At 45.9% G+C, this 18,484-nt stretch overlaps 1 long non-coding RNA gene across 1 annotated transcript in view; it reads right to left on the minus strand.

Moving 5' to 3' along the window:
* The window catches only part of LOC147016504 (uncharacterized), a 58,573-nt gene that overhangs the window by 25,809 nt on the left and 14,280 nt on the right, over positions 1 to 18,484 (minus strand). The window contains exon 2 of the long non-coding RNA XR_015049669.1: positions 8,492 to 8,622. This is a non-coding gene — a long non-coding RNA (uncharacterized LOC147016504). The remainder of the gene's footprint in view (positions 1 to 8,491; positions 8,623 to 18,484) is intronic.

Raw genomic sequence — 18,484 nt, forward strand, 5'->3', positions numbered from 1 at the left:
TCACTCACCAAGCACAACACAACTCACCAACTCTTCAACACACACACCACTGAACTCTGCCATCGTTCTAACTACTTCCCCTAACTAACTCGTGCTCCCACGTCGTCCCTTAAACTACAGCACGTTCCTTTTAACACTACGTAGCTAAGCTACGTCCCCGCTACACATCCACAAGTCTGTCACTGTCTCCAAATAATCCCATTAATCAATTTCCCAACCTAAATCTCGCTACAATCCCTCTAACTCATCCATTCCACGGACTCCATGAGGACTTACCCCTGCCCCATGAAGTCGGTCTAGCTAAGCTAACCCTTCCCCCTAACTAGTTTCATCCTGTGCCCAGGCCAAGGAGATCATCCACCCCTTGCCTGGGAATCCTGTTCACCCGAAAGTGAGGCTTGCTTTTTTTTTTTCTTTTTTTTTTCCACATGCGCAGCACCAGCGCGGCAACTCACAGCTCGCGCACTTTGCACCTGCCCGTGACGTCATGCAGCTGCACGTGTACCTTGTCCCTCCTTGGACGGTACCATCCGGCAGGGATACCCCTCCTGCCGGATTCCAACCCCACGTGCAGCCATGACGTCACCGTGCGCATAAAAAAAACACAAGCCCCACGTCTCGAGGGGTTCCCCACGCGAACACATGTGCTTTGCCCGTTGGAGCTTAACACACACGCCCGCGTGGAGAACCCATCCGGTCCAAATCCGTAATCCTGCCTAAACTTTGTCCGTCCGCGGGATCGGCAAATCCACCGCTGGCGTTTCCGGACCGGGACTTCACTCTCGTAAGCGAGCACGTGGGGGCCTCGTGCGTTGCACAGCACGGACCTCGCGCTCGCTGCTGGGTGAACCCGGCACGGTCCTCGAAACAGCTACAGCCGTTACCCGGCTTTTGTCTCTCAATTGTCGTTGTCGTCTCCATTCGACCCACGCACACCTGCGTGTTACGACGCTAACACTCCATTCCATTACACTCACACCGGGAGACGCGGTTGCATGCTCACACATGCTGACTGACATCTCCCTCACATACCGCTCTCTCAAACACACGGTCTCCCTTGCACTCGGCCGTTCACTCACGCATGCCACCTCCCTCGCACACGTGGCTCCACTCACTCGCGGCCTTCCACTCACTCGTGCCATTTCCCTCACACAAACCATACCACTCACACACGCGGGGGCACTCATCCGCGGTGCCTCACTCATACACCGTGCCTCACTCACACACGCGGGGGCACTCATCCGCGTTTCCTCACTCATACACCGTGCCTCACTCACACACGCGGGGGCACTCAACCGCGGTGTTTCACTCACACACGGCGCGCTGGGAAGCACGCCCTTCTGCACACTTACCACCACACCACTCACACACAGGGTCGCTTCCACACACGGGGTCTTTGTCACCCACCCGGTCGCTCTCACACACGCCCTTGCACCCGCGCTATGCGTGCGTTGCAGCACGCATTTCGCCACACTCGTGAGCACACACCTCGACACCACACACACCGGGACAACCACACTGGGGATTCGTGTCCCCACAAGGGTCTCCGGGGCCTCTATACCCCCCAGGCTCTCCGTGCACCCGTTCGCAGCACTCCTCCCCTCGACCTCGCAAAGCACGACTGAACCCACCTGGTCGTGATTTGCCTCAAGGGGGCATACTCCCTCCCCTCGTTCCTGGAGGAGGCTATCCAGCTGCTCACACCGGGTCTCTACCCAGTCCGCGAGCTCACCCCCATTGTCCTCCACTACCTCCGTGTGTGTGTGTGCGTCTCTATCCCCGTCTTCATCGTGTAGTCTTCCCTCTATCGTTCCCATCTCCCGTGTCTCTGCCAACTCAGTCACCTCTTCCCTTGTTATCTCCCTTGTCTCAACTATTATTTCCGTCTCTTCCCTTGTTATCTCCCTCGTGCACGTCTCCGTCACCCCAATTAGTTTTTCCCTCTCGGTCACCGTCACTTTTTCCGTCACGACCCTCGCCCAACACGTCTCCCGAATTACTTTTTCACCCGCCTCCACCGCGGGCCTGACAGCCGTTGCACTCCCTCCCACACGTGGAGTCGCCATTTTAAACTCCCTGGTAACGGCCTTCATGCCCGCCTGCAGGCTTCGGCCCATGTTCTGTGTCTCACCCCGCAGCTCTTTCATTTCTTCCTTCATTTTGAGTGCGTTTGTTTCCATATTTTCGTTCATGCCTTTTATTTCGTTTGTGTTTGTATCCATCTTCGTTCTCATTTCCGCATTCATTTGTTGCGCATCCGCATTCATCTTTGCCAGCATGGTGAATAGCTGGGTCATGTCGGGTGCGTTTGGGTGAGCCGTTTCGGCAGGGATCGGGGAAGGGTTTTGGTGGAGAGGGGGAGGGGAGGTGTCATACACCGCGGCCACCGCCGCACCTATTTCGGGCTCTGGGTTCAGTTGGGGGAGTTCGTGTTCCTGCACAACCAACATTTCCTGCATGGGGTTTTCATCCTGGACCATGGATTCTACACATTCTAAATCCATTTCTAATACCCCCGGCTCCCGCTCGCCTTGAGACGCCATCTTATTTCTCGTAAAGGGTTAATTTCAATTGCTCGTAATTTGGAGGGAATCGGGGGTCGCTCCTCTCACCCCTGGACCGATTCCCGTGAATTTAGCTGGAGATAGGAGAGCCCGTTTTCCCGTTCTCTGATACCAGTGCCGCGAGGAGGGGGATGGGTTTGTATCCCACTCCTGACACCAAATGTTGCGGATTCGCGCCCGCCGGCGTGCGGGCGGCCACGTAACTCGAATCGCGGCACGTCGCCCACCGGACGGACAATCTCGTCGTGACCCTCTCGGACTAACGCCGGGAACTAGTCACGGGTGGGCCTTTCGGCCTCACCACGATCGTGCCAATCGGCCCCCCGCGTGGGATAGGGTTGTTCGCCAAATTCGACCTACCTAAGTACCCACACGGAGGGTAGACCGGGCGATCGCACCTCGCCGCAGGTCGACTTCGGACACAGGCCACTTTAAGCAACCCATTCCGTACTATCGGGATAACCGAGCGGTGTTATCGTCAACCTCGACGGTTCCGATTAATTATCGGGCGTATTTAGCCCACGACCAACCCTTTACGTGAAGTAAGATGGAGATTCAATTAGAGAAAAGACGAAGCGAAACGGGAGAAACAGTTCAACATAAAGCACATTTATTCTGCGGCAAACGGAAAGCACACATATACAATTACCACAATTATGCACCAAAAGCAAATGTAAAAGTAACACGACAATTATGCACAAAAAGCAAATGCAACAAAAGAGACACAATGCAGATCTACTACCGACTACACGAGCACACGGCAACACTTACACAGTTTTACTTCACAGACGGCGCCGACAACACATATACTCCAAAGCCAAAAGAAAAAGGGGCCACCCTCAAATACAAGGGGGCAGACGGGCCTGGGGCCGAGACCGCGTCGAGCCTACCCGTCTGGTGATGAGCCGCAAAATGGCGGCGGCGCCCCGACTCCGCGGGCCTCGCTGGCACTGCCTGGAATGGAGTGGGAACGGGGCCCCCTTCTCACACTATCTCAGCGCGGGGGGAAACAGGGGGGGGGGGTTGTTGATGCTCGTGGGAAAGAGGATATCTGGCTGGCTTGGGTCCCGCGCCGAGCGACTCCACTGCGACCTCGACCGCGTTCCCGGCCTCCCCTCTCCGCAGCTCCCCGACTCTGACACGAGCGCAGACCTCCACAAAGCTTCTTGGCTTCTCCAGCCCCTCCGGACCCCGACAGACACTCTCTCGACTGATTTCGCCGCCGCCACAACTCTCCAACTCTTTCCTCTTCTCAACTCTCCCAAATTCCCCCCGCGCTCGGCGCTTTATATTCCGACAGGAGAAATCATATGCAGATTTTTGGATCAGGAACGGCTCGGGGGCGGAGCCACGCTCCCCCATTGGACGGAGGAAAAGTGGGCGTGAATCATTCTTGATCCGCGAATCTGCATATAGCGATTATACTCCGACGCGCCTGGAGGCGGGGCCAAATCGCCCCCCCCGCTCGCTGATAGGACGGAACAGAAGTGGGCGTGAATCATTCTTGATCCGATTTCTCGGAAAGGCTGGTGTTTTTGCACCCGCTGCTCGGTGCGCGCCCTGTACGAGTCCAGTATCGGTGCCCACAAGCGGCGCGGGAATGGCGGTGATGCGATGGTTGCGAGGGCGAGTTGTGACGGTAAAGGTCGTGGCTGTTGGCGTTGCTGTTGTTGTGAAGCGGCGTTGCGGTTGGTGGTTGGTGTGTGAAAGCGGTTGTGGAGAAGGTGGATGTTGTGAAGGCGGTTCTGGAGAAGGTGGCTGTGGTTGTCGAGATGCGGTTGGTGGTGGTTGTGGTGGTAGTAATGGTGGTTGGTCCAAAATAAAGATAGTAAAAGAAAAACGGCTATCTAAAAGGGTCGCAGCCCGAATGAATGACATTTATTCCCTCTAAACAACGGGTTTGGGCTAACTACACATATACTTACAGAGATATCTCACCTACGGGACCTGAATGGTGGTTTGCGAATTTCGTCAACCACAACAATACTTTGTCTCCCTAATGGGTGACATGAGACCGCCGGAGATCAACTTGTAGGACGCCGAGCAGAGGGGACTCCATAGTGAGATGTCATTATAATTAATTAATTTGGCCACGCAGCAGTTTTGGCATGCAAGTACGGTTTTAAGGGGAATTTAGTTACACTGGAGGGCAATTCTGCAACTTAAAATACACAGTGAATACACTTTAAAAATAACAGGTTAAATAAATTTTGAGGATGGTGACACAGCAAGGAAACAATGAATAAAGAAGATACAGAAACTTGCCAGTCTGATCCTTACCTAAGCCTTAAGAAAACTAAACCTATCACAGGCAGACTCATTCCAGGACACAAGACAACAAAATAATAGATAGGATGGAGGAGGTAGAGGTTTTAATGGTCTTCCCTTTTGTGGGATGTCGATAGGTGCAACATTGGCTCTTGAGTCAGGCTCTGCACGCATGTTAGATTCTCTGCTGCCATCTTTCCTTCTTCAGGAGCTCCAGGTGCCACCTCCTTCCTCTCGACTCTCCTCACTCCTGGGTGTGGTTGTGTGCGTGGATCCACTCTACTCAAGTCCTTCCCGATGACTGCTCCCTCGACTCTATACTCTTGATGGCCACCTGATGTCTGAGTGCAGCTGACTTCCATGTTGTAGCCATGGCTACCAGACCTCCTGGTGTGAGGTGTCCCCTGACCTCATGAGGGTCGAGCATGTGCTCTTATTATGGCAACAAAGTTGCTCACTTGTTGCTGCAATGTCATCAGAATGTGTGCGGTTCACACATGTGGAATGGCCATGTTCACCCAGAACGTGTGGGGGAAGTGAAAACTGTCAAAAAGGGAATTATTTGGAATGCTAATCACATAGGGAGAAGAGGGGGAAAAGATAGACATGGGGGCTCGGGTGACAAGGAGTTTTATATAATGCATACTAGTCATTGCTAACTGGGTTTACATAACACTTATACTCACATTCATTAAGAGATAAATAATTTATAACTAATCCCTCATTAACCCATCAATCATTTTCATAACAATAGTAATGGAGTATTCAAATAAATAAATTTTAAAAAATTTACTGGTTGTTAGGAGATGCCGCAGAGCACATGGTAAATCCATTATGACGATCTTTGTATTTGAATGACAGCTCAATTTAATCGTAAGCAAAATGAACATGCTATGTACGAGTGTACGTGTAATCTGGAAGGTAAGGTGTGCATGATTCATTGGTGACATGAGATAGCATATGTATTGTTATATAATTGATTGTGCAATGATGATTATACGGTCTACGTTAAACCTTTTGGCAAGGAAGGTAAAGATGCATCGGTAAAGCTCATGCTATTTGTGGGTGTGCACGAAAAATGATTGCGCTTTCCTGTAGGTTTCTCAAAAGCATCAGTAGGTTTTACTCCAAATATGATCCTTTATTCCTTTTTCCTTCACAACATGTATTGCCTGCAGTCGAGTGAGAAGCATTATTTGTCCTGCTTGCACAAAATAATGCTCATGGAAATGAAGTTGTGCTCAGAACATCATCCCATCTCCAAAATTATATTTCAAGGATAAAATCACATCCTGTGTACATCCCAAGAACAAAGTGATCTAGCACGGACTTTTTTTTTTCTCCGAGCCCCTTCAGTGACGTGAAATTGGCAAGTACATTGGCCAAGACAGCCTCCATGATGCATTTTGATCTTCCAGTGCTTTTGGATAAAACGCCTTCACTAGCTCTTTCACGAAATGTCTGAAAGCAATTCAACCAATCGTTTCCCAATGGCATCCTAGAAACTCATTTGTTCAAGCTGTAAATTGCACCTTGCCATGAGGAAACTGTTTATTCAATTTGCTGCATATGATAAATTACTCTCCTATTTCAGTCCTTGGTTCTCACTGATCTTTGTCTGGCATTCAAAGGGACAACTTCTTTGTCTGCTTTTTTTGCCAAATGCGCTGCTTACTCTATATTTTGATTTCTCTTTTACCCGATATGGTCATCATTTGACCAAGGGTAAGTCATGGGCGATCACCGCTGGTAAGCCTCTCCCAGTCGGGGGAGGCTTACCCTTGGTGATCACTTTGTGATCGCACAAATAGAGTTATACTGTACATTGCCTTTCTTCCCTCCATCAAATTACCTGCCTGCTCCTCCATGAGCCCAAGTTTGGTGTACATACAATCAATAAAACTGTTTTATCTGTCACATAAATTTACGTGTTATTACCCCGTTCACGCGAAGCGAAAAGCAGGGTGAAGCAATTGTTTCATTTGTATGTCTCTCGATCGTTTTGTCTTCAGATGTCAGTTTATGATCGAGGAACAAATTAATTTCAATTGAACGTTACATTTTGACAACGAATCGGAACATGAATCGGAAAACCAACTTGTAGTTTAGCAGTATTACGTTGACTGAATTCTTCCCGATCGTGCATGCGTGAGATAATTTTTTTTACTCTGTCTGTCTGGCAGTGAAACAAAATTGAAAATCATTCTAAACAGGAAACTTACTGTTTTCAAGGATGTTATAAAGGACACAAACAAGAGGTATGAATAACTGATGTAACGTGTTGAATTGGGTGGTATATAGGACACCGCATCAACGGTGGTAAACTTCCAGATATTTTTTTTTTATGAACTTAAAAATGTTTCTTTTATTTCAATTGAATTATATACTTGAACAATGTGGAACAAAATTCACCATTTGGCACTTTCAAACCCCTTCAGTTTAGCAGTACTTTGACAAAAATATGGCATTTTACATCATCACAACCAATCAAATTTTCTGCTCGCAGACCCCGCCCATGTCCTTGATTCTCAAGACTGCATGGAGAAAGGTGTTTCATGAACTCTCTAGTTACCCTCGCCAAAGGAGAGGGTATTGCATTTGGGTCCGTTTGTTTGTTTGTTTGTCCGTTTGTCTGTCTGTCTGTTTGTTTGTTTGACCGCACAGAACTTTCGTATTTTTCTCTGCAACAGCTTGTCGGATTGAGACGAAAGTTTCACCATTGGTGTGGCTACTCATGTAGAATGTTTTAATGATAATTATGACATCATCGGTCACGTGGTGTGGCAGCCATATTGAAAAACAGAAAAACTTTGGACCTCTATATATGAAACCGCACCAAGGAAAAAACTGAAACTTGGCACACAGCAAGTACTCCTCATGAGGAATAAGTGTTTTTTATGAGGTCAGAAATGCCCTCGTTATGATGTAGAATGCAGTAGAATGGTACATCTGATCACTATGAAAATTTGTGAGTGTCATCTAGGGACAAAATGGTCCACAGAAAAAAAAAATTCACTACGTCATCAGTCATGTGATTCAGCAGCCAATCTTCTCTGAAGTGGCTGAACAAATCGAGGTGAAACTTCACACATATGACTGCCTGTCCATGACGAACAAAAGGTTCACATATGATATCATAGGTCACATGGTTGGCAGCCATATTACCCTAAAACCCATAAAAATGCACCACTCAAAAGAAGTTCTGGCGAGGGTCTGCAATCTTTGATTGCTCTTTTTCTTGTTATGATTGCATTAGGAGTCACAATGACAGAAAGATAGTGTTATTTATTACTCGGAGCTTTTGAAATAGCTACCAATCCTTGTTGATCATTTAGCCGTTAGTAGACTTGAAAATAAATTCAATTCATTGAAATAAAGAGATGTTTCAATCAGAGTACTTCTTTCAATTGTAAACCAAACATATTGCCAACACAACTGCAAATATGATTTGGGTTGATTTTGACATCTCGTCTCAGGTCGAGTTTGTCATGTTCGTTTGTAAAAATGAAAACCCCCTTCTCCAAGGCTTTCTCGTGGCCCATTCCTATTACTCGTTTTAAGCAATCATTTATCACCATTCCTTAACATTGCAGCTGCGCCACCAAATGAAATGGCACGTGTAGATGGGATTCGACATCATTTCTTAAGTATGTGTTCACCTGGTGATACTGCTACCGTTGATGCAGACGTCAGCTCGCAATGTTGCATGCTGGTGGTTCTGGTAAAGTGTTGACACTTCATAATCAGCAACTTCAGCAAAGCAACGAGATGATGGAATCGTTACAAGAGTCTGTAAAAAAAAAAAAGTTTGCTGAGAACACTCTAATCAGAGCTGATTAAGCTAATTTCTTACAACCTCATTAGCAAGAACATCAGAAAATAATGCAGAAAAAAAAAACACATCAAACCCCTGCAGTGCAGTACAATTACCACAATGGTGAACGCACTTATGGCGTCACCAAGGCTAAATTGACTTTTGGCAAACTATCTATTTTACTTTTTCATACACCTGTCAAGCCTCAAGGGGAAAACAATAATTCAGACATCGAGGGTCAAACGGACAAGAAAATAAAGAACTCATCAAGTGACAGCTTGGCGAGACACAAAGACAGGCTGCTTCTATGCGATGGAATGCATTACTGGCACTGTGTTGTAAGCCATACACGATGTGCATTGGCATTGCCGAAGCAACTTTAAAACAAACAGAACGAAAAGCGACTTTGGCTTGCATGAAATCTCAGGACCAAGATCGTACAGGGATAAAACGGCAGGATGTATAAATAAATGTGTGACCGGTGTCCCACCGTGACTGCAGCCGGCACCATGCAAGCAATGATCGATTGCATCTCACGTCGCCGTGTCAGGGAAATGCAGCTTTGGCCTTGTATTATATTTATACCAATCAGCGATCTGCTTTACACTTTCATATTTGCCAGGAACTGCAGGTACATGCATTAAGCTCAGGATCGCAGCACAATGATAATGACTCATTTCAGTGACATCCGTCACTCTGGCAGAAAGACAAAGACATACAGTATGCCAAGCTGTGGCTGTACCAACTGCATGTTTTCAGCACATGTAAAGGATTACATGAACATGCATGTTTTCAGCACATGTAAAGGATGACATGAACATACATGTTTTCAACACATATGAAGGATTACATGAACACATGTTTTCAGCACATGTGAAGGATTACATGAACATGCATGTTTTCAGCACATTTAAAGGATTACATGAACATGCATGTTTTCAGCACATATAAAGGATTTCATGAACATGCATGTTTTCAGCACATATAAAGGATTTCATGAACATGCATGTTTTCAGCACATATAAAGGATTACATGAACATGCATGTTTTCAGCACGTGTGAAGGATTAAATGAACATACATGTTTTCAGCACATATAAAGGATTACATGAACATGCATGTTTTCAGCACGTATGAAGGATTACATGAACATATATGTTTTCAGCACATATAAAGGATTACATGAACATGCATGTTTTCAGCACGTATGAAGGATTACATGAACATACATGTTTTCAGCACATGTGAAGGATTACATGAACATGCATGTTTTCAGCACATATAAAGGATTCCATGAACATACATGTTTTCAGCACATATAAAGGATTACATGAATATACATGTTTTCAGCACATATAAAGGATTACATGAATATACATGTTTTCAGCACATATGAAGGATTACATGAACATATAATTTTCAGCACATATGAAGGATTACATGAACATACATGTTTTCAGCACATATGAAGGATTACATGAACATACATGTTTTCAGCACATATAAAGGATTACATGAACATACATGTTTTCAGCACATATGAAGGATTACATGAACATACATGTTTTCGGCACATGTGAAGGATTACATGAACATGCATGTTTTCAGCACTTGTGAAGGATTACATGAACATACATGTTTTCAGCACGTGTGAAGGATTACATGAACATACATGTTTCAGCACATGTGAAGGATTACATGAACATACATGTCAGCACATGTAAAGGATTACATGAACATGCATGTTTTCAGCACATATGAAGGATTACATGAACATGCATGTTTTCAGCAGTTCAGTACTTATGTTAAAATAAATAAAGAGTTGGAAACAAAATAAATCCTAAACTTATGGCTCATCCTTATTTTAACATGGCCCTCTTTTATTCCTTCTTTGTTCTTTCTGAATTTCTTTTTTCCTGTTTTCCGAATGCAAAAAAAGCTTTTTCTTATCCATGTCTTCTCATGGGGCTGGCAAGATGGCCGAGACTCTAGAGTACACATCTTAACCGTTTATCCTGGGTTTGAATCCCGACACAACGACGAACTGCCATCCAGGTGTTTCCTAGGTACGGTAGGGTGATTCATCAATGTTTATGTCTTCCCTCGAATGGATGTTAAGTGGGTATTCTGTCTGCTATCATTTGTTGGTAGACGTTAGAGATCCCTCGGTGTCTTACATGAAGAGTAGGCGAGCTATCAGCAGCATCCTGAACAAATTAAAAAATTCCTGACCTGACTTTGTGCTGGGAAGGCAATGGCAAACCACCCACTAAAGCCGCTGTCACACCTTGAAGATTTAGCCAGCGTATGCCGACGTATGAAAAATTTGTCTAAAACGCTGGCACATGTCGAATACGTTATGGGTAAGTTTTGTATACGTTAAGAGCACGCTGGCATACATCGTAGTACGCTGGCATACGTCGTAGTACGCCAAGCTCGTCGACAAATTTTAACATGCTCAAAAATTTTCGTCGTATGCCAGCGTATGACTCACACGTTCCGCATACACTGGCCATAAGTTGTAGGCACGTTACACAATCATTGACACACGTCGACACACGTTACTTGTAAGTTACTCATAAGTCGAAATACGTCGACGTAATGTTTAGCATACCCGAAACTTATTTCTAACCTATGAGTAACGTGTTGTCGGCACGTTATGCGATCGTTGACACACGTCGACACACGTTACTTGTAAGTTACTCATAAGTCGAAACACGTCGAGGTCATGCTGAGCATCAGTGTTGCAGACTCCATGTTTTTTTTTTGTTTTTTTTTCTTTTCTTTGGCATGACGGTGATGTTGACACTTCGATTTCTAGTGCGGTTATAATATAATATAATATCATTAATAGGCTGCCGCTCAACGATTTCAATCATAACCGCACTAGAAATCGAAGTGTCAATATCACCATCATGCCGAAGAAAAATATAAAAACCATGGAGTCTGGAACACTGATGGGTTCCTCCTGTGTGAACCCCATTTTTATATACCAATTCCCCTAAACGCTGCCAATACGCCATTATACGGTAGCTGTAAGTTAGTAACACGTTCAGTAAGTTCTGTGGTCGTCCAGCCATCGTCAAATACATCTACATACGTCAATATGCGTTGGAGATACGTTACACATAGGTTCAAAGCACGTTACTCATAGGTTAGAAATAAGTTTCGGGTACGCTAAATATTACCTCGACGTGTTTCGACTTATGAGTAACTTACAAGTAACGTGTGTCAATGATCGCATAACGTGCCTACAACTTATGGCCAGCGTATGCGGAACGTGTGCGTCATATGCTGGCATACGTCGAAAAATTTTCATTTGTCGACGTGCTCGACGTACTACGACGTATACCAGCGTGCTTCATCGTGCTCTTAACGTAAACAAAACTTACCCATAACGTATTCGACGTGTGCCAGCGTATTGGGCAAATTTTTCATACGCTGGCTAAAATGTCAAGGTGTGACAGCGGCTTGACACTTCGATGTCTGGTGCGGTTATGATTTGAATTGTCGAGCTGCAGCCTTTTAATAGGCTACGCCACGTGATCGTCGGCGATACGCTGCCGCGCTATGCATAAGTTAGACTATCGTTGGGCATAGGTTGTGAACGCCGACAACACGCTAAGCATTCGTTGGTATAAGTTATCTATATGTTATCGAAACGTTCTGTGTACGTTACTAATACGTTATGCATACGTCCAACTCGTTATGAATATGCCCAAAACTGGAAAAAAAATCATCAATAGTTCAGCGTACACCAGCGTTTTACATACATTTTGATACGTTGCCATACGCTGGCAAAAACGTCAAGGTCTGACAGCAGCTTAAGCAGTATCACCGTTGCCAAGCACCTGTCTTCTGGCAGACCACACAATCAATCTTCTCAAGCTCTTTCTTATTTTTTCATTCATGATTTTTATCTTTTCGAATTTTCTACTCTCTTGATGGTGTGCGCATCTGCTGTCGATGGTGTGCCTCCATTTCTGTCTTTCACTTTCCTTCTTCCAATGCTTTCAAATTTCTGCATTCCGTCACTACCTTTGTTTCTTCTACTCAGCCACTCTGTACACCTCCAATTAGGCACTCATCAGTGTGAAGTGAACCTTAACCTGTGCGACACACTTCATTTTGCCGCAGTTTCTGCGATCAGATAGGTCCACATTTCCTCCTAAAACCGATCATCAGCTACTTCAGTTATCGGAGAGGCATTCCAAGAACTACTGTTGTTCGGCTACAGAGATGGTGTCTCTTCCTCAGTGCTTATGAGGTTGAAATCAAATTTTGTGCTTCCGAACGGCACGCTAACTGTGATGGCCTGTTTCAACCGTCGTCTCTTCAGGTCGGCGCCGAACCCACAGATGAGATTGAGATGTACATCATACATTTTCAACCAGATCGAGTGTGGTCCGGTAATCGCTGCGGACGTGCCTGCTGCCATTTGTCGTGATCCCGTTTAGTCACGTGTTGTGCATGCTATGTTGTCAGGTTGACAACACAGCATGCGTGTTATTGTCGCGAGTTACCCTCGACGTCAGAATATGCTCCATATGGGTCGTGTGTGTCCGAGCTGTGTTTAACTCAAGGTTGTGTTATGTGGTGCATGAGGGTGGTCATTCCTGCTTCATTACATTGGCGCTGTCAGTGAGTTACACGAGGGTCATTTAGGTGTAGTCAAAATGAAGTCCATCTCAGCATGCAATAGAACTCAGAGATAGAATTGTGAGGAGACATAGATCTGGAGGAGGGTATGAAAAAATTTCTAGGGAGGTGGAGGTGACCAAGAACCCATTGACCACTCTGACAGAACTACATAGTTCTTTGGCTGAGATGGGAGAACCTGCCGGAAGGCCAGCAGTCTCTGCAGCACTTCACAAGTCGAGGATTTATGGGAGAGTGGCCAGACAGAAGCCACTCCTGAGAAAAAGGCACATGACTGCACACCTGGAGTTTGCAAAAAGGCATGTGAAAGACTCTGAGAGCATGAGGCAAAAGATTCTGTGGTCTGATGAGACGAAAAATGAACTCTTTGGCATGAATCCAAAGCACTACGTCTGGCAGAAAATGAACACAGGTCGTCGCCTGTGTAATACCATCTACTGTGAAGTATGGTGATGGCAGCATCATGCTATGGCGTTGTTTTTCAGTGGCAGAGATTGAAAGACTTGTAAGGACAGAGGGAACAATGAATGGAGCTAAATACAGGCAAATATTTGATGAGAACCTGCTTCAGAGTGCAAAAGACCTTAGATTGCAGTGACTATTTACGTTTCAACGGGACGATGACCCGAAGCATACAGCCGAAGCAACACTGAAATAGCTTCCGAATAAGAACGTGAAATTCCTAAGTGGGCCGGCCAAAGCCCAGACTTGAATCCCATTGAGAATCTGTTGAATGACTTGAAGATTATTGTTCACCGACACTCGCCATCCAACTTGACAGAGCGTGAACAAATTTACAAGGAAGAATGGGAGAAAATCCCCAAATCCAAACTTGCAAAGCTGATACTGACCTAACCCAAGAAGACTCAAAACTGTATTTGATGCCAAAGGCACTTTTACAAAGCATTGACTCAGGGGGTTGAGTACTTATTGATGCAAGACATTTCAGCTTTTCATTTTTAGTTAACTTAAAAAAAAAAATTCTTGGGGGAAGAGTTTTGGGCAAAAAAAGTATGGGAATTTGTTTTTGCATACATAGGTGAGGCTCATGTGAGACAAAGTACAATGAACTGATAAGGATGCAACAGGACAAAGGGAACAGCAGAGAGAGGGGAAAACAGGACAACCTCGAAGAGCACTCGGTGGAGTGCATACATCCGCCACGTAATTCCTGATCCACGAGAACATATCAGGCCCAATACATTTTTGAAATGTCATGATATACAGTGCTATATCTAAACCCAGAACCAGATAGTGAGACCCATAAGCTTGAAAGAAAGGACTTCTTCCAGAGGATTTTGAGAAAGTGGATGGGGGAGTTTTCTAAACGGTCCTTTCGGAGAGACATAGTGAGAGTGTGAGATTTGTCTGGATTGAAAGAAATGTTACACGTGTTGGACCAGTTTGTGATTTTACCCAGATCTGCAGTGAACGGAGAAGCTGCTGCTTGCCAGTCTGAGGATGACCAATGGTACAGCAATGGGTGGAGTCATCAGCAAAGAGATGTAGAGGAATTTCCAGAGTTGGAGAGATCATTGATGAAAACCAGAAAAAGAACAGGGCCCAGAACACTACCTTGAGGAACTCCAGCCTGGACAGGAAGAGGGGATGAAAGAACTCAATTTATGGCCACACGTTGACTGCGACAGGAGAGGAAGTCTGCGAGCCATGAGTGGAGATGGCCTTGGATACCATAGGAAGAGAGTTTGGTGAGCAGGGCAGGGTGCCAGACCGTGTCAAAAGCACGTGATATGTCCAGGGATACGGCTCGGATTTCATGTCTGGCACTGAGGACCTCCATCCATTGTTGGGAGAGCAGAAGCAGCATATCCAGGGTAGAGTGACCTGTTCTGAAACCAAATTGATGATCGAAAATCAAGCCATTGGAACAGAGGAAGGATTTAATGTCTGAAGCGATGATGGATTCCATAACCTTGCTGATGATTGAGAGAAGTCTGATTGGTCTGTAGTTGCAGGGATCTGTTTTTGCACCTTTTTTATGCAGAGCAGTAATGATTGCTGATTTCCAAGCAGATGGCAGATGACCTTGAGCAAATGAGAGGGTGAATAGAACAGAGAGAGGGTGAGCAAGAGCAGAAGAGCAGGTTTTTAGGACACGTGGGCTGATGCCATCTGGACCGGTTGCAGACTCTAAGTCGAGGTCCATATCATTTTGGGCCAATCTCGCAATGGTGAAGAATCACTTTAAAAAAAGAAATAATTATCTCATCCAGGTCCGGATTTGGATCTTCACAAAAATCGAATCAATTCTTCCTTGTCACACACTCAACGTGTCCACCAAGTTTCATCTGAATCCGTCCACAACTTTCTGAGATATCGTGTTATATATCATTGTTAGCACTATCTCTCAATGGTGAAGAATCACTTAAAAAACTTCTAGTAGCCGGATCCGGATCCAGATCTTCACTAAAATCTAATCAGTTTGTCCTTGTCACACACGGAACCTGTCCACAAAATCCGGATCCATCCACCACTTCTTGAGATATCCTAAACACAGACAGACAGACAGACAGACAGACAGGAAGGGGTGAAAACATAACCTTCTTCACCTTCGGTGGCAGAGGTAAGTACAGAGAGACTTTCACAAAGAATTGGTGTAGGGTGGAATGGGGACACAGGAGAGGATGCATGGGGTAGACAAGATGTATACAGAAGGAGATTCTCAGGAGGAAGAACTGGAAATTTGGAAGGAGGACGGATTGGGGAAGTTTGGAGGTGGGGGGTTAACGAGGGTAGAAAACATCATGGTTTTGGTTTGGGGAAGATCTGAGATGGTGGTGAACAGCTTCTTGAACACCGAGAGGGAAGAGTGACATTGAAGAGAATGTGGCAGCAATTGCTTCCACAGATAGGAAAAAAAGAGGAACAAATGAGTGGAGGTTGAGCAGTGATCCAGGATTTACGTCGTTTCACCAGAAAAGTGTTGTTGGTGGACTGTGTGTGCCGTGCAGAAACCTTGGGGGGACAAATCATGGAATGGTTTCCACGGTGTCAAGCTGAAGAATATGTGAGGCAAGGGAGCCAGCCCAAAGAGGAGAGCAGTGTTCCATCAAGCTGCGGATGAAAGCCTTGAAGGTGGATAAGAGTTCAGGTGTGCCAAGGAAAGAATTTGTACGACGGAGGATGCCCAGTCGGCGGCTGGCTTTGGCGGCCAGCTTGGAAATGTGTTTTCCCAAGAAATATCATGGCTGATAGTGAAACACAGGAGTTTGAATGACAGAACTTCTTCAAGATTATTGTTAAGTAGAGGCGATGGCAAGCTGCGAGCAAACGGAACACACCCCAGTTGTGGCACCCCCTGTTAACCAATGAGAATGGACATGATTCAAATATTTCCTGCAGTTACAATGAACACAATTTCATTTCCCACGTTTGAACCAAAGATGCGATGACGAAAACCGTCACGGATAGTAACTTACAGATTGAAAACCCAGGAACACTCTGTGTCCCTTCCACGGGTCTGATTGTGGTCCACGACGCGTGGGTTGCCGAGGAAACCGCTAAGCCACGCCCCTTAGCTCAGTTGTGTTTATCAATGACTCGAAATCGATAACTCGTGTCACTTATAAACGTTTGAATGTTTAACTTTGAGCTGCGTCGTCATTTAAAACGACCGAATAACGTTTGTAAACAGAGGTGGTTTGATCGAGAGGAAGGAACGAGGTTAGAATACCTTCGAGGTATTAAACTTGCTAATTTGAGTTGTGATTTTAACATCTTTTGAGGCTGTTTGAAGGTGATTGAAGGAAAGTTATTCCAATGTTTACTTTCGGAGGATTACTCAAGGAAGTCCGCGATGAGGGAAACTCACGTGAGCTCGATGGGACGCTGAACGGAGGGAAGACGAGAGTCGAGAGAGAGAAAGAAACACAAACGGTGGGACACCCAGGGAGGTGTCTCCAACGACGTCCGCGTTTACGGAATATAAACCGTGCAGTTCAGGTGCTCAATCGAGTTGCGAACAGACACGACCTTTTTGTCAAAACTGTATACCTGCTCCCACCCATCGGTGTTCTGTGAAGGCTCGGGAATGGTCCGCTCCCTCCTTGGTTCTCCAGTGCGGTTAAGAACACCGTGGAGTTAGACCTCAAGAATACCTCAAGAACCCAGTGGAGTTCGACAGCATTTTACCCTTTTTTCTTCCCGTGGCCTTAACCCTTCCCCCCTTCCCATACTTAACCCCCCCCCCAAATCATTCAAAAACAAAAAAAAAAGATAAATGAAGCCTCATGGAGATGCTCAGGATGAGATAACATCTTGAAGATGGAGTCTCAGTACCATGAGCCCTGTTTTGAGATGAATCTCAGTCTAGGCATCATGAGCCCTCTATTGAGATGAATCTCGGTCTTGGCACCACGAGCCCTGCATTGAGATGGATCTCGGTCTTGGCACCACGAGCCTTGCATTGAGATACATCTTGGTCTTGGCACCACGAGCCCTGCATTGAGATACATCTTGGTCTCGGCACCATGAGCCCTGCATTGAGATGGATCTTGGTCTCAGAACCATGACCAATGAATTGAGATATATCTCGGTCTCAGCACCATCAACCCTGCATTGAGATTGGTCTCGGTCAGGGCACCACGAGCCCTGCATTGAGATAGATCTCGGTCTCAGCACCATGAGCCTGACATTGAGATGTATCTTGGTCTCAGAACCATGAGTCATGAATTGAGATACATCTTGGTCTCGGCACCATGAGCCCTGCATTGAGATGGATCTTGGTCTCAGAACCATGACCAATGAATTGAGATATATCTCGGTCTCAGCACCATCAACCCTGCATTGAGATTGGTCTCGGTCAGGGCACCACGAGCCCTGCATTGAGATAGATCTCGGTCTCAGCACCATGAGCCTGACATTGAGATGTATCTTGGTCTCAGAACCATGAGTCATGAATTGAGATATATCTCGGTCTCAGCACCATGAACCCTGCATTGAGATGGATCTTGGTCTCGGCACCATGAGCCCTGCATTGCGATGGATCTCGGTCTCGGCACCATGAGCCCTGTATTAAGAGGGATCTCGGTCTTGGCACCTTGAGCCCTGTATTGAGATGTATCTCTGTCTCAGTATAATGAATCCTATAATGAGATGTATCTCGGTCTCGGTACCATGAGCCCTGCATTGAGATGGGTGTAGGCACCACGAGCTCTGCA

This window comes from Eptatretus burgeri, chromosome 11 (assembly GCF_056783735.1).
Source record: "Eptatretus burgeri isolate ZD-2024b chromosome 11, Ebu_testis_v1, whole genome shotgun sequence".
Classification (NCBI taxonomy): Eukaryota; Metazoa; Chordata; class Myxini; order Myxiniformes; family Myxinidae; genus Eptatretus; species Eptatretus burgeri.